The sequence below is a fragment of the Triticum dicoccoides genome, chromosome 2B, assembly GCF_002162155.2.
Source record: "Triticum dicoccoides isolate Atlit2015 ecotype Zavitan chromosome 2B, WEW_v2.0, whole genome shotgun sequence".
NCBI lineage: Eukaryota > Viridiplantae > Streptophyta > Magnoliopsida > Poales > Poaceae > Triticum > Triticum dicoccoides.
In genome coordinates, this window is record NC_041383.1 from 39,709,300 (window position 1) to 39,729,532 (window position 20,233).

At 42.2% G+C, this 20,233-nt stretch overlaps 1 long non-coding RNA gene and 1 pseudogene across 1 annotated transcript; both read left to right on the forward strand.

Moving 5' to 3' along the window:
* The first annotated feature begins 469 nt into the window (after positions 1–469).
* LOC119360362 lies at positions 470–5,199 on the forward strand (annotated as a pseudogene).
* A 6,098-nt stretch (positions 5,200–11,297) lies between these two features.
* On the forward strand, positions 11,298–15,253 carry LOC119361996. The gene is made up of 3 exons (XR_005173064.1): positions 11,298–13,261; positions 13,620–14,035; positions 14,122–15,253. It is a non-coding gene; the product is annotated as an uncharacterized LOC119361996 (long non-coding RNA).
* Positions 15,254–20,233: the final 4,980 nt, after the last annotated feature.

Genomic DNA, 20,233 nt, shown 5'->3' on the forward strand with positions numbered 1-20,233 from the left:
TATAAAAAAGAACACAGGAATGAATCGTACTCGAATGAATAATTAGGCGGTAAATGGGCCAAACTGTGATTTATTGTGATATTTTTGTTGTTTTATAGTATATGTGTATTTCCCAAAATATATTAAAGATTCGGATTGATTGTCAACATAGTATATTACTCGAGTCCATAAAAAAACATATATTACTCGTGGATATGTTTTAGGTGGGCCATCCACCATCCTTTGCATGCGTCTCGTGCACGCACGCGGTCCTGTCGATGTCTCGTGCGGCCAGGAAAAGGCCATGAGAGTGTCACGTTCATCGCATGCATACATAAAACGTCAGCAATCATGCAGCCTTCTCTTTGGATAGAAAATGTTTATATATAAAAATAAACTCATGGTAGTACGTTCCATCACTGCACCAACAGGCTGCTGCAGAAAATGTAATCAGTATTTGGCCTTTATAGCCAGCCTCAACATCACCCTCCTACAAGGAAAGTAGCATACATTGGGCAAATTAAGCCATCCTCGCCTCCCCTCCCACCTCAGCCATGGCTGCTCAACCAGTTGTAGCTCCATTGATGATGAGTGATCCAGAGAGGGCTACTACCGAGAGTTCAACAACACAAGAAGAAGATGTCTTACCCAAAGATTTGGTAGCCACGCTTCCAGCTAGAGAAGGGTGGTCTGAACCACTCGTTCAATACCACAACTACTGAATCATTTAGCGGCAACATGCTCAAACAGCTATAGCGGGGCTATAGCCGGCTATTTAAAACTATGGTTCAATACCACAACTACTGGTTCAGACCGTGGCACCTCGAGCGGATCCTGCTCGTGAAGCAGGCCTTCGTGCCCCGCGCCGACGACATCATCCTCGCCACGCAGCCCAAATGCGGCACCACCTGGCTCAAAGCCCTCGCCTTCACCATAACCAACCGATCCCGCTACGGCTTCAGCGACCACCCGCTCCTCACACACCACCCTCAGCATCTCGTGCCGTTCATCCAGATCCCTGGTGTGGGCCACACCGACATCGACCCCTTTGGGTTCCCGAGGCTTCTCGCGACGCACACGCCCATGTCGTTGCTCCCGCCAGGCATGAGATCACTCGGTTGCCGAGTCGTGTACCTGTGCCGGGACCCCAAGGACGCTCTTGTCTCAAGGCTGCACTTCGAGAACAAGGCGTTTCCGGGCACCGACCTATCCATGGACGGATGTTTCAGCATGTTCTGCAAGGGGTTCTCGCCTTATGGCCCCTTCTGGGATCATTGCCTCGAGTACTGGAGGGAGAGCATGGCAAGGCCGGACAGCGTCCTCTTCCTTAAGTACGAAGAGATCAAGTCCGATCCAACGCTGGTTGTGAGGAAGCTGGCGAAATTCCTCGGCATCCCACTGACCGAGGAGGAGGAGAGGTCCGGTGTTGCTGAGGAGGTGGTGAGGCTGTGCAGCTTTGAGGCACTTACCAGCCTGCAAGTCAATCAGGTCGGCCGCGTTCATTTCAGTGATAACATTGTCATGAGTAACTCTGTGTTTTACAGAAAAGGAGAGGTAGGGGACTGGGTAAACCACATGAGCCAGGAGATGGGGGAGGAGTTGGACCGCATCGTCCAACACAAGCTTGAGGGATCTGGGCTTGTGTTTTGAGTTGTTATTATCTGTTCGCTTCTCCTCTCCTCACCATGTACGTTGCATTGCACATTTCAATAAGAGAAGTTTGTTCCTTTGAAGTCTATGTCCATTTTGATTTAATTGATGTTGGACATTTCATTAAGAGGAGCTTGTTTCTTTCAAGTCTACTATGTCAATTGTGGTTTAATTAACGAAAATGCTAAAATCTGATGTGTGAATTTTAGCCATGGCAAATCGAACGATTTTCATCGTAATTTATAGGATGGCAAATTTATTTGCAAGCACCTGAATTATGTGCAAAAAATTAAACCGAGGTGGATTTTTCATGGTCATCAACTAAACTTCTCTTCCTTGATGAACATAACTTGTCATTAAAAACGTTTAATTTGTCATGCCTAAAAATTTGACGTTCGATGGATATCTGAAGCGACAACCATGGCGGGGCTTGCAGTGACGCGTCGTGGCATGGGCAAGATGCGGCTACTGGTGCCATGAATGCCTACATCGGGATTCCCTTCCCCATAGATCAAGCAGGTCAGGCGACTCCTAGATTCTTGACGGCCGCAACGGTGCTCATGGCTGGGAGAGGAGGCAGCAATTTTCCTCCCCTTCTCTCGGTCTGGTGTAGTGTTGTGGGAGACGGCGAGGTATGTGGTGACTCCGCCTCCCATGGCGGCGACAATATAGAAGCTGCAGGTCTAGTGCTTGCCTAGGGGTGGGGAAGCACATTTTTTTCTATTGTAGATTCTGCACAGGCGACGAGGAGAGGGACCGGTTGCTCCGTGCTCCTTCGAACCTGCTGCTAGTGCGATGCCATGGAGGTTCTCTCGCCCCTCTAGCCTCTCCTCTCTTTTTCTCTGTGTGATGTGTTACGACAGATCCTGATCAATCTTTCCTCCCTCAAGAGGAAATCAACACCGTGGGCACCACTGCCGTCAGCGCCAAAGCGTCGAGCTTTTGCTTTGTAGCTCACCCTCCAGATTCAGATCTAGGTGCCGCCACTTCAAATGCCGGAGAGTGAGCCCAAGCCACCCGCCGGTACAACCCTCTCCACACAAATGACCAAGACCACAACCACAGTCACCACAACCGACATGGAGCCCGGAAAATTGGTAACCATGCGGACCGTCATCCAAGGAAGCCGCTCCGGCATCCATGTCCCTAGACACCGCAAGCCGTCCATATCACAACGCATCCACCATGATAGGAAGAGTGGAAGGCATCTCCTTCCACTCCTAGTCCAGTCTTAGCCATTGGATCTGAGTCAACGCCTTAGCGTCGCCCGCTGAACCTAGTCGGGCACGCCCGACACCATCGACACGGATTGCACCGCGGCCAAACCACAGCAATCGGCCCACCCCATCACTGCCCTTAGGATCCCGAGCAACGTCAGGCCCACCCTTCCCTAGATCTACACCGATCCGAGGTGCCCCACATGCACCGCTAAGCACCACCAAAATGGTAGATCGGGGAGGGGGGAGGGGAGGTCGTCGCCGGCCGCCGTGGCTAACACCTGATGAGGCAAGCTTGCATCGACACGCAGCCCATTACACGCAACCCATCACCATCACGCGTCGGACTTGCCACTGCTCGCCTAACTGTGTGTCCAGCCGCCAGCCGAGAGCCCCACCTGACGTCGGCTAGCCCCTCCACAGCCTTTGGCTGCGGCAGAGGAGGAGGTAGGCAGTAGCTATGGTTCCTCCCGTCTCCTTGCGGCGACGTCGCGGGAGGGGTGAGGGAGGGATGGGATTTTTTCAGTTTCCTTGCTTTGCTTTCTCATGTTTTCCTCTTTTTTAACAAGACATTTGTTAATTAGAGAAATCGAAGAGTGAGCTTTCTTTATCAAACAGCAAAACATATATGAATTGTACTCGAATGAATAATTAGGTGGTAAATGGGCCAAACTTTGATTTATTGTGATATTTTTGTTGTTTTATATGTGTGTGTGTGTGTTTCCCAAAAAATATATGGAAGATTCAGCTTGATTGTCATAGCTGACAACATATATTACTCGTGTCCATACAAAAATATTACTCGTGGATATGTTTTAGGTGGGAATGGAGCATTGGAGCTGCATGAGGCCATCCACCATCTCGTGCACGCACGCAGTCTTGTCGGTGTCTCGTGCGGCCAGGAAAAGGCCATGTGAGTGCCACGTTCATCGCATGCATACAGAAAATGTAAGCAATCACGCAGCCTTCACTTTGGATAGAAAATGTGTATATATGTATATAAAATAAAATCATGGTAGTACGTTCCGTCACCGCACCAACCGGCTGATGAAGAAAATGTATTCAATATGTTGCCTTCACAGCTAGCCTAAACATGCCCTTTCTACAAGGTAAGTAAGTAGCATACATTGGGCAAATTAAGCCATCTTCGCCTCCCCTCCCACCTCAGCCATGGCTGCTCAACCAGTAGTAGCTCCACTGATGATGAGTAATCCAGAGAGTGCTACTACCGAGAGTTCAACAAACACAAGAAGATGTCTTACCCAAAGATCCCGTAGCCACACCTCCAGCAAGAGAGGGGTGGTCTGAACCATTCGTTCAATACAATGTTTTAAATAGCGGGCTATAGCATATAGCGGTGACCATTAAAAACAGTTATAGCTGGGCTATAGCGGCAAATTGTACATGAAATCATTTAGCGGCAACATGCTCAAACAGCTATAGCGGGGCTATAGCCGGCTATTTAAAACTATGGTTCAATACCACAACTACTGGTTCAGACCGTGGCACCTCGAGCGGATCCTGCCGGTGAAGCAGCCCTTCGTGCCCCGTGCTGATGACATCATCCTCGCCACGCAGCCCAAATGCGGCACCACCTGGATCAAAGCCCTCGCCTTCACCATCACCAACGTAACCAATCCCGCTACGGGTTCAGCGACCACCCACTCCTCAAACACCACCCTCAGCATCTCGTGCCGTTCATCCAGATCCCTGGTGCCGTCACGAGCCACACGGACATTCACCACCTTGCGTCTCCTAGGCTTCTCGCCACGCACAGGCCCATGTTGTTGCTCCCGCCAGGCATAGATCACTCGGTTGCCGAGTCGTGTACCTGTGGCGGGACCCCAAAGACGCTCTCGTGTCAAGGCTGCACTTCAAGAACAAGGCGTTTCCGGGCACCGACCTATCCATGGACGGATCTTTCAGCATGTTCTGCGAGAGGTTCTCGCCTTATGGCCCCTTCTGGGATCACTGCCTCGAGTACTGGAGGGAGAGTGTGGCAAGGCCGGACAGCGTCCTATTCTTGAAGTACGAAGAGATCATGTCCGATCTGGCGCAGGTCGTGAGGAAGCTGGTGAAATTCCTCCGCGTCCCGCCGACCGAAGAGGAGGAGAGCTCCGGCATTGCTCAGGAGGTGGTGCGGCTGTGCAGCTTTGAAACGCTCACCAGCTTGCAGGTGAACCAGGTCGGTGGCATTCGTCACGGTGACAGCGGTTCCATTGGTAGTTCGGCGTTTTATAGAAAAGGAGAAGTCCAAGTGGGGGACTGGGCAAACCACATGAGCCACGAGATGGGGGACAAGTTCAACCGCATCGTCCAACACAGGCTTGAGGGGTCTGGGCTTGTGTTTTGACTTTTGAGTTGTTGTTATATGTTCCCTTGTCCTTTCGTCACCATGTACGTCGCGTTGCACATTTCAATAAGAGGAGTTTGTTTCTTTTACGTCTATATGTTCATTGTGGTTTAATTAATGTTGCACATTTCAATAAGAAGAGTTTGTTCTTTCAAGTCTATGTTCATTGTGGTTAAATTAATGTTGCACATTTCAGAAAGAGGAGTCTGTTTCTTTCAAAAAATTATGATCATTGTGGTTTAGTTAACAAAAAAGCTAAATAAACGACATTAGATTTTCAGACATGGCAAATCGAATGATTTTCATGGCAATTTATAGGATGACAAATCTAGTTTGCAAGGATGTAAGTTTCCTGGCAAAAAAAAGGCGAATTTGTCTTGCTCGCCAACTAAACTTGCCATGAAAAGACGTTCGATTTGTCATACTTCCAAAATCTGAGGTTTGCTGGATATCCGGAGCGACAACCATGGTACTATGGTAGGGCTCGCAGCTGCGGGGCGCGGGAGGGCCAAGATGCGCCTGCCAGTGCTATGGATGCCTACACCGGGATTCCCTTCCCAACAAGTCGAGCAGGCTAGGAAGATCCGCGTCAGCAGCAATGGTGATCATGGTAGGAGAGAAGGAAGGAACATTCCTCCCCTTCTCCCGATCAGGTGCAGTGTTTTGGGAGCCGAGAGATATGTGGCTACTCCGCCTCCTGCAATGGCAGCAAAAAGAGAGGAGTTGCAGGTCTAGTGCCTGCGTCGAGATGAGTGTAGAAGGAAATAGAGAGGGGGATGGTGAAATTCGGTGGATGTATTATTGAGTCTCGAGGTCGAGTATATATTGAGTACAAGACTTGAAGGGCAAGGCGCCTCCTAGAGATAAGATGGAAATAATTCTATCTAATATATATATAGTAGCACTATTCTAATCCTGGATGAGAATAGTTATTTGGATCACACCGCGCGTATATAGGCTCGATGGGGGTTTCCCGAACTTCCGAAAAAACAAACAACAACCGGCCCACCCGGCCATCTTCCACCTCCCGATCCCCACATACCCCACGGCCGCAGACCCACCCCGCGCCCCCACCCCCGGATTGCCGGCGAACCGCCGCCGCCGGCCCAGCACGCCTCCCGGCCGCCTCCACCCGCAACAGCCACGGCGCCTGCCTCCTCCCGCAACCGCAGCTCGGGCGCCTCCTTCGAGATCCCGCCGCCACCCTGTGCGCCGATGACCTTCGGGATCCCGCCCCCACCCTGCGCGCCGCCGGCCTCCCGGAACCCGCCGCCACCCCGTGCGCCGCCCTGTGTTGCCACCACGACCCGCTGATGCGCCATGGTTAGCTCCGTGCAGCGCTCCCTTTTCCTCCAACACACCATGGATGCAGCTTCCCCAAGCAAATGCGGTTGGTGTGCTACCTGCGGCCTGCCCCGCCACTGCAACCTGCACCATCCACAAGCCGTCAGCCCTTCCATTCGGTGCGGGCAGTCCGTCTCGTCGCTTGTGAGCAGTCCATGCGGACAACCATCTTTCCTCGCCGTTCTTTTTTCCATCGCGGTTGCCGTAGGTTCATCTACATCAAGGCCATCCTACCGCAGCAGATGCGTTTGAGGACGCCACCTCGTCAACATGGAGGTTTCCCACCAAGCCGAGCATGTCCGCTCCATCCTGCGTGATGATGTAGCAGGTCAGACTCTGAAGAAGTATGCAGGTCAACCTTTGAAGAAGTAGCAAGTCGACATATTCATCTTTCTCTAGGGGGTACAGGGTGTACAAGGCCGAAGACCACGCCGTTGGTGCCCAGCGTCACCAAGCTACTCCCGAGCTGGTCTGACTATCTTCATCGGGCGACTGAACCAGATGTTAACCTGATCTTCTCTATCTTGTGTTTCAACATTCAGTTAACTAGCTTCGTATGCATGGGCAGAGACACGTTACACTTAGGAGAGAGAGAGAACAAAACAATAAACTTGTGGTTGTGGTTAGTTCTAGGAGGTAAGATGGAGAGATAAGGACCAAAACGTGTGGTGTAAAAACAAGCACAGCTTTGTGTATAAAAAGAATATTGTATTTGTTTGAAAAGAACATACGTGGTACTGCTAACTTGCATTAAAGTTTATTGACTGATGGGTGTTGATTTTACGAGAACAGTGTACTAGTTAAAAATTTCATTTGAACAGTTTAGTTAAAGGTTTTGGGCTGATGGGTGTTGATTTTAGGAGAGTTACTACCAAACCCAACTAGTCAGAAAAAGACATTACAAATTTCATGCATTTACGAAAAACATAGTTCAAAGGGCATTTAGTTAAAAAAACTATAGTTTGGAGACACGAAATATGGAAGTTTGGAAAAATCAGAACACTACAAAATATAAATAAGAAAGATGAAGTTCATTGTGAAAAAGTAGGGGAGGTCAAAAGCACTAAAATCTTCAAAAAAGAACCTCTGGAGACATGTAACATCGAAAGTAAAAAAATATCTTCAGTGAAGCTGGAATGAGCTTTGAATTGGAAAATGAGCAGAACAACTAATTTAAATGACGTGTGTATCTTAAAAAATAAACTAAAAACGGATTTTTCTCATTTCTAAAAAAAGATATAAGTTCAAATTGACATAACAGAGCGGTTCGGTATTTATTAAAAACATAGGATTTTTTTCGTTACTAGAAGAAAATAAAACAAATAGGTACAAATTAAAAAGAGAACACTAAAGGATTATTAAAAAATGTCCAAAAAGATAACACTAAAGCATCATAAAAAATGTTCTTTAGGCAATTTAAACAAACAGAGGGAATTCACCGAAGAAAAGTTCATTAAAAATGGAATGTTTACATAAAAACTCAGATTTGTTCCCGTCACTACATGAATAAAAAGAAGAAGTTCAAATTAAAACAACAAAGCAACTCGATGTTTATATACCAAGAAGAAAACATGCCTCACCCAAAAAATGTTAACTTTGAAATTTCAAATTGAATAAATTGGAGAGTTTGAAAAAAAATATAAAGAAGCTTAATGTGCAAGATTTTAAATACAAAAAATAATAATTATAAAAAGGCAGATTTCTCATGTTTTTAAAATTAATCTAAGAAGTTCAGATTAAAATAACATGTTAGTCCAATGTTTATTAAAAAAAGTTTTTTCATTTCTAGAAAATTAAAACAAGAAGTTCAAATTCAAATAACAAAATGGTTTGATGTTTTTATTAAGAAAATGGATATTTCCTATTTCAAAAAAAACATTAAAACATGACATTCAAAAATTAAATAAGGGAATGGTTCAATGTTATTTACAGAAGTAGGGTCTTTTCTCGTTAATAAAAGAAATAAAACCAAGAAGTTCAAATTAAAGAAAAAGAGAAGTTTGATATTTATTAAAAACTCAGATTTTCTCGTTACCAAAGTATTAAAGCAACAAGATCAAATTAAAAAAGGGGGAAGCTTGATGTACAAAAAAAACTTAAATTCTCCCACTTTCTAGGCAAAATAAAAGTATGAAGTTGAGTTTCAAAAAAATGTTCTTCCATGTTTACTTACAAATCATTTTATTTCTAAGAATAAAATTAAGAAGTTCAAATTTAAAAAGCAGAGAGGTGCCAAGTTTATAAAAACCTAGGATTTACATGCCCAATTTTGACGAGTGCTTTACAAGGAAAAAACAGAGAGCTGTTCAAAAGTGATAACAACCAGAATTCCACGTACTACATGATGTGTGTTTTCATATGAGAAAAAAAAAGAATAAAAAGGGGAAGTCCAAATTTTTGTTGCTAGAAGTTCAAGTGCTCGGCCCGAGAAAGTTCTAAATTTCTTGTGACAGAGGGTGAACAAAAATACGTGACAGAAGTTCAAGATGAAAACAGCGGGAAGTCCAACTACTACACGAAATGCGTTTCAGATAGGAATATAAGAATAGAAAACAAGAAGCTTAAAAGATTTTGTTGCTCGAAGTTCACGTGCTACTCCCGGTGAAGTTCGAGATCTCTAGTGTGAGACGTCCGACCTTCAGTTACATGTAAAAAACAGGCAAAAAGACGTTGTTTTACGCATTCAAACATATATTTTGAACCGTTGCGAGTATGAAAAACTCATCAATACAAAAAAGTTGCGTGTTTTTAATAGCTTTCCATCGGTATATCATTTGCTCAATTATGGTAAGTGGTTTGAAAATTACGGGCGAAAAACATCACGTCAAAAAATAGAGTGAAGTTCAAACAGACATGCTCCAGAAGTTCAACTACTTCACGCATTGCATTTCCGTTCACGATGAACGCAGAAATCATGATCTCGCCATTTTCTAATTTACCTCGAAACGACGGTAATATCATTTGTGTAAGTTCAAGTCCTTGGTCGGAGAAAGTTAAAAAAACTATTGTGAGAGACGTTTGTACAAAAGGAATATTATTTGTGTAACACTTATGAATGGATGAGAAAATTACAAACAAAAATACGTCCCAGAAGTTCAACGTGAAAACAGCAGGAAGTTCAACTACTACGCTAAATGAATTTCAGATGAAACTTTCAAAATCGTCGCGAGTATGAAAAAATGATCAACATAGGAAAGTTGCGTGTTTACAGCAGCTTTCCATCGGTATATCACCCGCTCAATTCCCGTGAGTGGGATGGAGAGCTACGAGCAGTGGATGGAGATCTACGAGCAAAAAAATCACGTGAAAAACAGAGTGAAGTTCAGGTACACGCACCGAGAAGTTCAGGTTCTTCACGCGGTGCATTTTCGAAGAATCTGTTTCGCGGTAGAGGCAGAACGAATGATCCCGTCATTTTTGGAATTACTTGAAAACGGCTAGGAATCAGAGAAACCCATCAACATGAAAAAGTTTCGCATTTTCTGTAGCTTTTTAACGGTATATTATTTGCCCAATTCCGATAAAGTTTGTATAAATTACGGCAAAAATACGTTTTTCGCCATTTTCGAAACTGACTTAAAACCGTAAAGAACTGGGAGAAACAATACATACCAAAAAGTTTCGCATTTGTTCACACTTTCCAAGGCCATATCATTTGTTGCATTCGGACGCATGGTTAAAAAATTAGCTTGAAAATACGAACTCGGTAGGACTTGGACCATTTTCTAAATTACTCTTAAAGCATGCAAAATTAGAAAAAAAAACTTTCAAGATGAAAAAGTAGCGCATTTTCATAAGCTTTCCAACACCATATCATATGCCTCCATTGGATTAGCCGTTTAGATATGACATCGAAAAAACGAACTCAGCTGTTCGGTTTATGAAATTTTACGTTTTTTCAAATTAGTTTTTAACCATAGGGAATTAGAAAAAACTTTCAACATGTGGAAGGAGCGGTTTTGCAGCAGCTTCCCAATACCATATTATATGCCTCATTCCGATAAACGATTTAGAAATGCGGTCGAAATTACGATTCACGTTTTTTGTGTGAAGAAAAAACGGTTTTCAAAACTGCTCTTAAACCGCTTACATTTTGCGAAAAAATTAATTTGAGTCATGATACTCGTGTCCATAGCTTTTCAACGGTATATAGCAAGCCCTATTTGGACAATGTTGCGGGAAGTTAACCTAGCACAGGGGGAAGTTCAGGTCGAACAACTCAGGCAGTAAAACCGCAAAAAACGCGAGTTCTTCATGACCCGAGTACAAAATCCACCTATGAGCGAGATTCCTATCTCAAACGAGTATTTAGTTGCTAAAAATTGTTTGAAGATTACACTTACATCACATGGAACACGACTAACCAGAAAAACTCGCGGTAGAAGGCACGGTTGCGAAGATAGCCCGAAGGTCGGGTTCGTACAGAGAGAAGTTCAGGCGTGTTACTCAGACAGTTCAGGTTGTGATCAGAATATTATTCTGATTCCGTGATCAGAATAGTGTTTATGTATGTATATATATTATGCTAAATTTTATGTAGGGAATCACTATGAATGTAACTATTTGTATTCCAAATTTAATTTATTTAGGAAACGATTGTAAGATTACCTCGGGTGAAGAATAACTTATTCTGCACCCTGGATGATGAATAGTAACACTATATGTACGCCCCTCAGTTTCTTTGAAGTAAACCCGCAGTCCAAGTTAGAAAATATCTGGGCCAAAGCCAGTCGAGTGCCGCCCGTACGCCGCACCCGCACCCGCAGCCACGCGCCCGAGGCCGAGCCCTCGAGCGCTCCGCCGCCTCGACCTCGCGACCCGCCGGCGACCGGATCCTCACCGGAGATGAGTGCCGCCGTGCCCTGCTCCCTCCTCTCTTCCTCTGTCTCCTCTCACCTCGCTCACCCCCAATCTCTTTGTCCCCAGAACGAACAGGAGCATGCCATGGCCTCGGATCCGTGCCGCCGTCGCCGGAGAACATCGTCCGCCACCGGTTCTTCGACCACAAGTACCGGATCAAATTGCCCCGCCTCTGATCTACCGGTTCCCGGCCACCCTAACCTCGCCTCGTCGTCGGGCGCGCAGAGAGACGGCCATGGCCGCCTGATTCCCGACCGCCGCCGGCCAAGGTCTTGGAGGGGTGGTTCTGGAGCACAAGCTGCGGCGAGTTGTCGGCTATGTGACAGAGGAGACCGCCGAGGTCTTGCAAGGGTGGTTCCGGAGCGAAGTGGGATGTTTGTCAGGTGAAGGACGCCCTTATGGCGAACGGCGTTGGGTGCTATCAGCTGGGAAGGCTTCGGACCGGACCATGGATGGTGCAGCGGGTGAGAGTTGAGGCAGATGGCGAGTGCGGTGGATGCCAATGCCGCCTAGGTTCTGTTGATATCAACATGGAGGATACATAGAGTTTGCTGACTCTATTCTGGGTTGGCCCTTGAGAGGGAAACCAAGGCAAAATTCAGCCAATTTCAGGTGCATATATATCTATCCCATGGGTTTGAGTCCCTAGCTAACTTGGAGCATTGCACGTATTGTTAAATATAGTTAGTTTCTTTAGTTTACTGGCAATAATTGTGATAAGCAGAGCACATACGTGCTTGGTTTTATTTTGATAAGTAGCTGGCATGATGTGATTTACTAAGTATTAATTTGGAAAAACTAGGCCTGGAGATAATATGCCTCCCCGTGTTTTGAGGATAGTGACTTGTGCCATGATCAAATTCAATAAGTTTATATGATAAGCTTCTTCATCTATGTTAATTTTTACCTTCGTTTATAGAACTTTGGTTGTGTTAACAGTTTGAGACGGCCTTAAAGACCATGTGGTTGATTTCCATGTCTGCATCATAATTGCTTGCTGAAGTAACTGCTCCTTCAGCTGTACACTGTAGTTAGGGAAATCCATAATCTTCATATACTTAAAGCATGACATTTACCTGGAGATAGTGTGCCTCCCTTTTTTGTGCAACAACTGATTGTGGTGATATATTGTGGCCAAATTGAATGAGCTTATATGATTAACTTCTTCATCCACATTTTCAGTTTGGTTTATGGAAATTGAACTACTGTCGTGTTAAAACACTCAGCCAGGGCATCGATGCACTCTATCAGCCTCGTGGGGCTTGCAGGTTAAGTAGGTTGCGCCACTCCATCAGGATGTCCTCGGCCACTGTTAGTGTTAACTGATTAATCATGCACATCCATTGAAGCAAAGATTCAGACAAATGTTTGATTCACTATAATTAATCAATCAGTAAAAGACTAATTGTTTAATCCTACTAGATAGACACTCCATCCATCCAATCCAGCGAGTTTAAATTGATTAATCCTGCACATCCTTAAATTATAAAGAGTAATGAAAATATTTTGGTGTTGGAGGAGCTGCCAGCAAGTGCAGTTTGCAAACCAAATGCAGTTTCTATGGAGAACACTGATTTGCGACCTCAGCTCAGCCATATTGAACAGATTGATTACTTTATGAAATAGGAGTTAGTCCATAATAGTAATGCCACTCCAATATTGGAGGAAGTGTGGATTGAGCCGAGAAATTTACTTGACGATGAAAGGAACGGCTTGCTTCAAAATTTGCAAAATAACTTCTCCAAGCTCTCAGTAGAGAAGCAATAATGTGACTCCCAGGTGCCACTTTGAGAGAAAAGCTGGAGATGCTTTGGCAATGGCAAAATAAAGGGAAGTAATTGCTACGGATGCCAACCAGGTATTCATCTGCCTATTTGATTACTGTTTTCTGCTCTTAATAATGCTTCCGTTTTTCTTTTTTTTAGAACCCTTCTTTTGTACTCCTACAGATAGTTATTGGAGAGGGTCAATTGAGGAGATCAGAAGTACTTTATGTGCTCTCAAAAGTAGCTTTATTCAGTTTGAGTGGATTTTGTGGCCTAACTTCCAGACTAGCACTTTGGAAGAAGTTAGAATTTCTGTTAATACGACTTTAGTTTAGCCTGACTGAAATAAGGGGCAATACTTAATTTTGTACTGTATGTATATGTGTACTTTGCTGTTTGCTCAAATCTACATCTTAATACCGCCCTATTTTCTGGGATTCAAATTTTCAGGTTGGAATCAACAAGCCCACATAATCTTCAGTCTTCCACAATTATGTTTTGCTTCATGTTCTATGATCAGGTTGTAATCTGCTGATGCGATTCTGCCCTACTTTGATTTGGGGATTCATCTGGGATCTAATTTTGACCGAACAAAGCTGGTTTGTTGGCTGCTGGCTGGTGTCACCCGATGGTACTGGGCTATGAAGAGAGATGTTTTTCCAGCAATAGAAGTGGCCAGTTAGTTAAGTTGAGGATTTGTGTGTCATCTTCTTCAGGCCTGTAGCTTGTGGTTTCAGTCGGATAGTTAAAGTTGCATTTTCAGTCAGACACATGTTTGTTGTTTTGCCTGCTTTTTTCTTGACTGTGCACTCTTGCTGTTCGTTGTCGGCAATGATGAAGTTGTTCATGCAGTGTGGTGGATGAAAGTGAGTACCATACTAGCATATTGGTTGTCCCTGTTTGATGATTAAAAGCTTCGACTGAATATTGAATCACTAATGTTTCTTTTCAGCAATCCTTCTGCTATTGCCACTGCTTCTGATTCATCAAGATATCTGTCCATGCATATCTTCTTGATGAACAGACATAAAACCTTGGATGCCCATAAATATGTTAGGTAATCACTTGTGTTTACTGAGCATATGTGTATTTACATTTTTTAAACTTTTATATGCTTCAACTCCAGCTAACAATCTGCTGATGAGAAGCGGTCCCAATGGATTTTACACATTCAAAAAGAATTGTAACTTCATCAAACAAATTAGAGGACCAACCGTAGGTTTCATGGACGTGTGAATCAGCAGACAAGTCTAATTGTTTTTCTATATATGCGCCAAAGAAGAACTATACATCCACGGATATTCTTAGTCTCTTGCTTGGAGAACCTTTTTTTGCCCTATTGGTTGCATATAAACCTCAACCTCAAATTGTACTGTACTTTAAAAAACTGGTGTTACTTGAGAACTTAATGATGCCTTTGTTCGATGCAAAGAATTTCATTTTTAAGAAAAGGCTGGGACATCTAATGTTGTTTGTATCTTAGTGTTACAATGTAAATCATCTGTGGTAGCAAACATGTTAACCAGGGCGCAAGTATGTGATTCATGTTGTATTGTACTTAAATCAGTTTTTTATAATCCACATAACTAACTACATGCTTCATTTGGTTTTGCATTTTTTTTCTTTTTTCTTTGTCATGGAGCTGAATGCAAGTTTCAATATGAGATATCTCAAGCCTGAAGTCCAAACTGTGCAACGTCTTCTTGGACTATGAAAATATGAGCTGTTTGGCTTCATTCCAATCGGTTGGTGCCCCAAAAAGGTTCAAATAGGGTGGAAGACGGATTTGTGCTTTGGTTTTGTTGGCAAATCGAGGGGAGGAGGACGAAGGAGAAACCAAGTTATGGAGAAAAATAATCGAGCCTAGACCCCATGGCCTTGAGTTGTGTGCATGTGCGGTGCGACAAATTGGCGCCCATTAGGCGGTGATTAGACATTAATTGATCATGTGGGGACACGTGAGGGACCCATCCTACCTCAGTGGAACAAATCCATGACACAAGTTCTCCCTCAGTGGAACAAGCCCATGAGATTTGATCTTCAATGGCGAGAGGTAGTATGATGAATGATGTATAGAACAGGTATAGGGCATAGTTTGAATCTTGAGCAATGGTTATTATCGGGCCAGGGGCTTGAGAAAAGTTTCGCTTGGTTTTTCTAAAAAAAACCTGCTTTTTCGAGGGGTTTTGCGGAGCACACGTTTATGCTCTCCTCGTGAGCACAATTGTGCTTTGTGTGGAAGCACGAGTGTGCACCACGCGAAGTTTGTGCTTGGCTCAACGGAAGCACGAGTTAGTGTTATGTGGAAGCACGTGTTACTGTTATGTGGAAGCACGAGTTAATTTGTTCCTGCCGAGGCAGAGCATGACGACCGGGCTGTGGCGCTGTCGCACGTGGCGAGGTGGTGGAGGTGGCCGAGCACCAGGAGCACGTGGCGAGGAATGCAACAATGAAACAATGTGTATTTTGGATGTATGCTTCAGGAGATATTTAGTATTCGAAAAATGGATCAAGAAAGAGAAACACAAACAACCAGCCTCCCATCCTCGTGCAGTGCGAGAAAACCACTCAAAACTATCTGATGGCGACAAGTGCCACATATACGCTACGCCATTTGCCACTGCCAAAGAAGATGGAAGTTACATTTGCATGGGGTACCACTTAATTAGTGATTTCAATTTATGACCCTTGCTACCACTGTCCCAATGAGAAGCTAGCTATTTGCACACCGCAGAGGTAGCGAACGGGGACTCAGCTGGACCAGCTCATTTAGCGTTCTACGGATCCTAGTTTTCGGAACAAGGTTCCTGTTTGGTTTTCACAAGTTTTAGGAACCTTCTAGATGGTTTTCTCTTCTTTTTTTATTTATTTACATGTTTTCTTTGCTTTTATATTTCTTTTATTTTATTTTCAAAAAATAGAATTTTTTATCTTTTTAAAATTGTTTGAAATTTTGAAAACATCCTCCCATTTTAACAGCATGCTCACAATTAAAAAAAGGAACATAAATTTTGAAAAAATGATCAAAATAAACTAATGATCAAAATAAACATCCTCCCATTTTCCTTCTAATTTTTGCCCGTGGTTCCTATTCATCATTCTTTTCCCTTTTATTTTTTTCAATTTGTGTAAGATAAATGAACTAATTTTGTTTCATAAATACAGGACTACGATTTTAATGCTTGAACTTTTTTCAATGTCATGAAGATTTAAAAAAATATCTAACTATTTTAAGAAAATTCATGATTTTCGGTTAAATAATGTGTTATGTCATGAACAGTTTATAAATATTTCAGAAATTTTAAAGTAAATGCAATTGACATTGTTTTAAAAATGCATGGACATCTTTAAAAATAATTCATGCCCAATTTAAAAATTACATGAACATTTTATAAAAATTGAGCAATTTATTTTAACATTCCAGGATCTTTTTATAAAATATGATCTACATTTTTTAGAACGAAAATTTCTTTAAAATGTCATGCACATTTTAAAAATGGCATGACCATTTTTTTTTAAATGCCATGCACATTTTTTATATATAGTTCTATTTCTGGAAATGTCTGTATCATTTAAAAAAAATACCAACTCTTTTTGAGATATGTGTACACCTTTTTAAACCTAAGTGAGAAAAATTTAAATTACATGAAATATATTACCGTATTTTACCTAAAATTCGCTAATAACATAAACTGATAAAATACAATAACAAGAGATTGCTATGTATATACACCCTCTTTTCTTGAATTCTTAACACTTTGTCATAGGCCCTTTGCACCTCCTTCCCAGTAACAAGTCTTGTAACTCGGTGGACATTCACTAATTACCAGTGACCACTATTGTCTGCTGATTCCCAAGAATCACCTTTCCCCCTACACGTGTACCGCTTTGCACACCCGCATATATATATATATATATATATATATATATATATATATATATATATATATATATATATATATATATATATATATATATATTGTTAAGCTTGGTTCGTTCCTATCTGGTAGGCGGCAGATGACGGGGAAAGCGAAATGGGGAATGGATTGGGGTGGCTGCGAGACTTCAATCTGGACTCAAGCAGTGAGTTCTTATTCTCCGCCCATCTAAGATGTATGGTCAATTCCGACCTTTGGGCCAGTTAGTCGGGGCAGGAGACTACACAATCTATATGTGACTTTTTAACTTATTTGTTTTTTCTCAAATTTTAACACTTTGTCTTAGGATCTTTTCACCTCCCTTCGATGACAAGTCTTGCAAATCAATGGACATTCACTAGCTACTTACTAGATATCATTATTGTCTAGTAATTCCCGAGAGTCACCAACCACTACACATATGGATATTGTTTGATTTTCTATTCAAAAATGAGGGTAGCACCTCCAACCTCTGCATCAATTGATGTGTGCGGTCCATATCTATCTATTATATAATTAAAACATAAGTCAAACAAGACACCACGTCCACACACGCTTAAAATATATACTGTGTTGATTTAGATTATAACAGTTTAGATTAAAAGATCTAAAAGTTAGGTACAACAATAATGTGTACACCTTTTAACATATGAGACGTGATATAAAAAAGAAAAGCTACGACATGTATCTGTGATGTAGAAAGCCATATACTCCCTCCGTTCCAAATTACTTGCCCCATATTTATCTAGACACTAAACAAGTATAGATACATCCGTATTTAGACAAATTCAAGTCAACTAATTTGAAACGGAAGGAGTATGTGCTAGAGTCCGGCACGAGCACAGCGAACTAATTGCACGCCCGGCCGGCCGATCAAGGTTAGCTAATTGTTGTGGTAGCCCATCCGATTTCTACAAGGAAAATATAAGGGCAGCCCGATTCCAATACATCAGCAATCAGATTTCCCACGTACATGCATACAGAGTCCCATGCCCCTAAGGTGCACGTAGTACTGGCGCCATGGCAAAAACAATAATGCTAATAAGTTCAGATTTTCCGAAAAAATGTGCCCAGATTTTCCCCAAAAATAGGCCTAAATTTATGTAAAAAGAAAAATGAAACTGGCCTAAATAATGTTAAATGTCTATGTGAATTATATCGCGCGCTCTTATTTAACGGATAAGATAGAAAATTGACAACTAAGCAGTACGGTTATCAAAAGAAGGACAACGGGCGGATCCATACACAAGCTGAATATAGTTGCATGTATGTTGTGATGCAATTGCTTATGTCAAAGCAACAAATATAAGTCGTTTTGTACTTAATAATTCCTTGACCTAAACAATGCAATGTCGCTGTTCTTCTAACTTAGAAACGATGTTTATAAATTGCATTCCATGAATTTGACCATTCAATATGAAATTCATAGGCAAAATAAAAAATTCTTATACAGATAGAAAAGTCTCTATTTTAAAATTCTGAATATTACAAACACTACCACACGCACAAATAGACAGACTTCCCTAATACCGGGATCACTATAAGGCGGATAGAAAAGTATGAACTCTATTTGCATGTGAGTTATAAATAAATAACAAAAAGAAAAAAAATATAATTTGCATGTACCTTAGAAGCAACATACGTAAATAGCTAAATACAAAATAGATTTTGTGTACATTCATGCAGTTAGATTATATAGCACTGCTCCACCAAGATAAGGTGGAATCACTTCCTTGCTAATAATGAATTGTTGTATATGAACACCTGGAGGGTGCAAAATAGCAGGCACACTATCGTAAAGTGAGGCTATGATGAGATTATTAAGTGGTTATTATAGGAAAAAGTTGTATACAACAACTTGTGTCAAGTATAAAATAAAGAACTTTGTTTGTGCAATATGCCAGAGATAAGATTAAAAAAATATGTAAAAAAGATAGGTGAAGGGAGGGAACGACAGAGACATAATATTCAATAAAGATAATTATATACAAATAATAATTTCACATAGTGAAAAGAGTTGAGTGGCTTCAAACAGTTTGGAAAGCCTATAACTCAACACATTGTACCAGACAAACAACTAGAGAAACATAATAGAGATGCAACGAATGAAGAGGGGGTAATTTTGTTAGAAATTTCTTATACTATATACAAATAATAATTTGGAAGACCGAATTAGAGTAATATGAGCATGCTTGGAACCATTTGGAAGACAACTCATTGTATTGGCCGAAAATACCATCGATATATGGCCAATAAGAAGACTATTGGATGAAGAGATGAACTAACCTCAAGTATTAGCTTTTGATGTTTAGTTTTAGACAGAGTGATGTACCTCAAAATTTGTTAGTGGCAAGATAGACACTAAATGGCAAGGAAGAATGAAAGAGGAAATGACTGAGATAAGCTCCAAAGTCCATGGACTATATAGTCAGCCGAGGATCATAATGATATTGGTCTTTTCTTGATGGTCTTTGCCATCAACATAATCAAATACGTGGAAAGATAAGTCTACCAGAGAAAATTTACCTTACCACAAAGCATATGTGTTCTCCATATCTGAAATAGCAGTTGGCTATATATCTTCGAAAAATTCTGTATATATCACACTTAGCCGCGCAAATGCGCGGGTCATAATGCTAGTTATTGATTATTCTACAATGCCAAAGAAAGACAAGCAAAGATGTTGAGCGAATCAGAGTATTTAAAAGTAAAGACAACAATCTGAGGGCATCGGCCGAATCTCCATAATCCTACCTTGTAACTCTATGACTTGTGACCGAACAACAAAATACACTACTCCTAGGCTTCAAGAGAAGGAATTCTTCGCAATGCATCGATGTTAACAAGTTCACCAAAGGTTGAACATGGTATTTTTTATATCTAGGAAACAAAGCTTCGAGCCAACACGTTCAAAGCACGGGTGTTGACAATGCTTAACCTAGTCATAGAAGCGAGATCGTCATTTTTTCCATGTGGAATAAGCCCTGACCTGTTGTAAAAAACGTCACCCGCAGCAATCTCTCTAATGGTTGGCGACTCCTCATTAGTTTGTTCTTTGGGTTGAGAGAGCCCAAGGTCCACCCACGGTACACAAAAAAACACTAGAAGCACAAGAGGGCCCTCATTGTCCTGCTTCCTGTCTCTGCC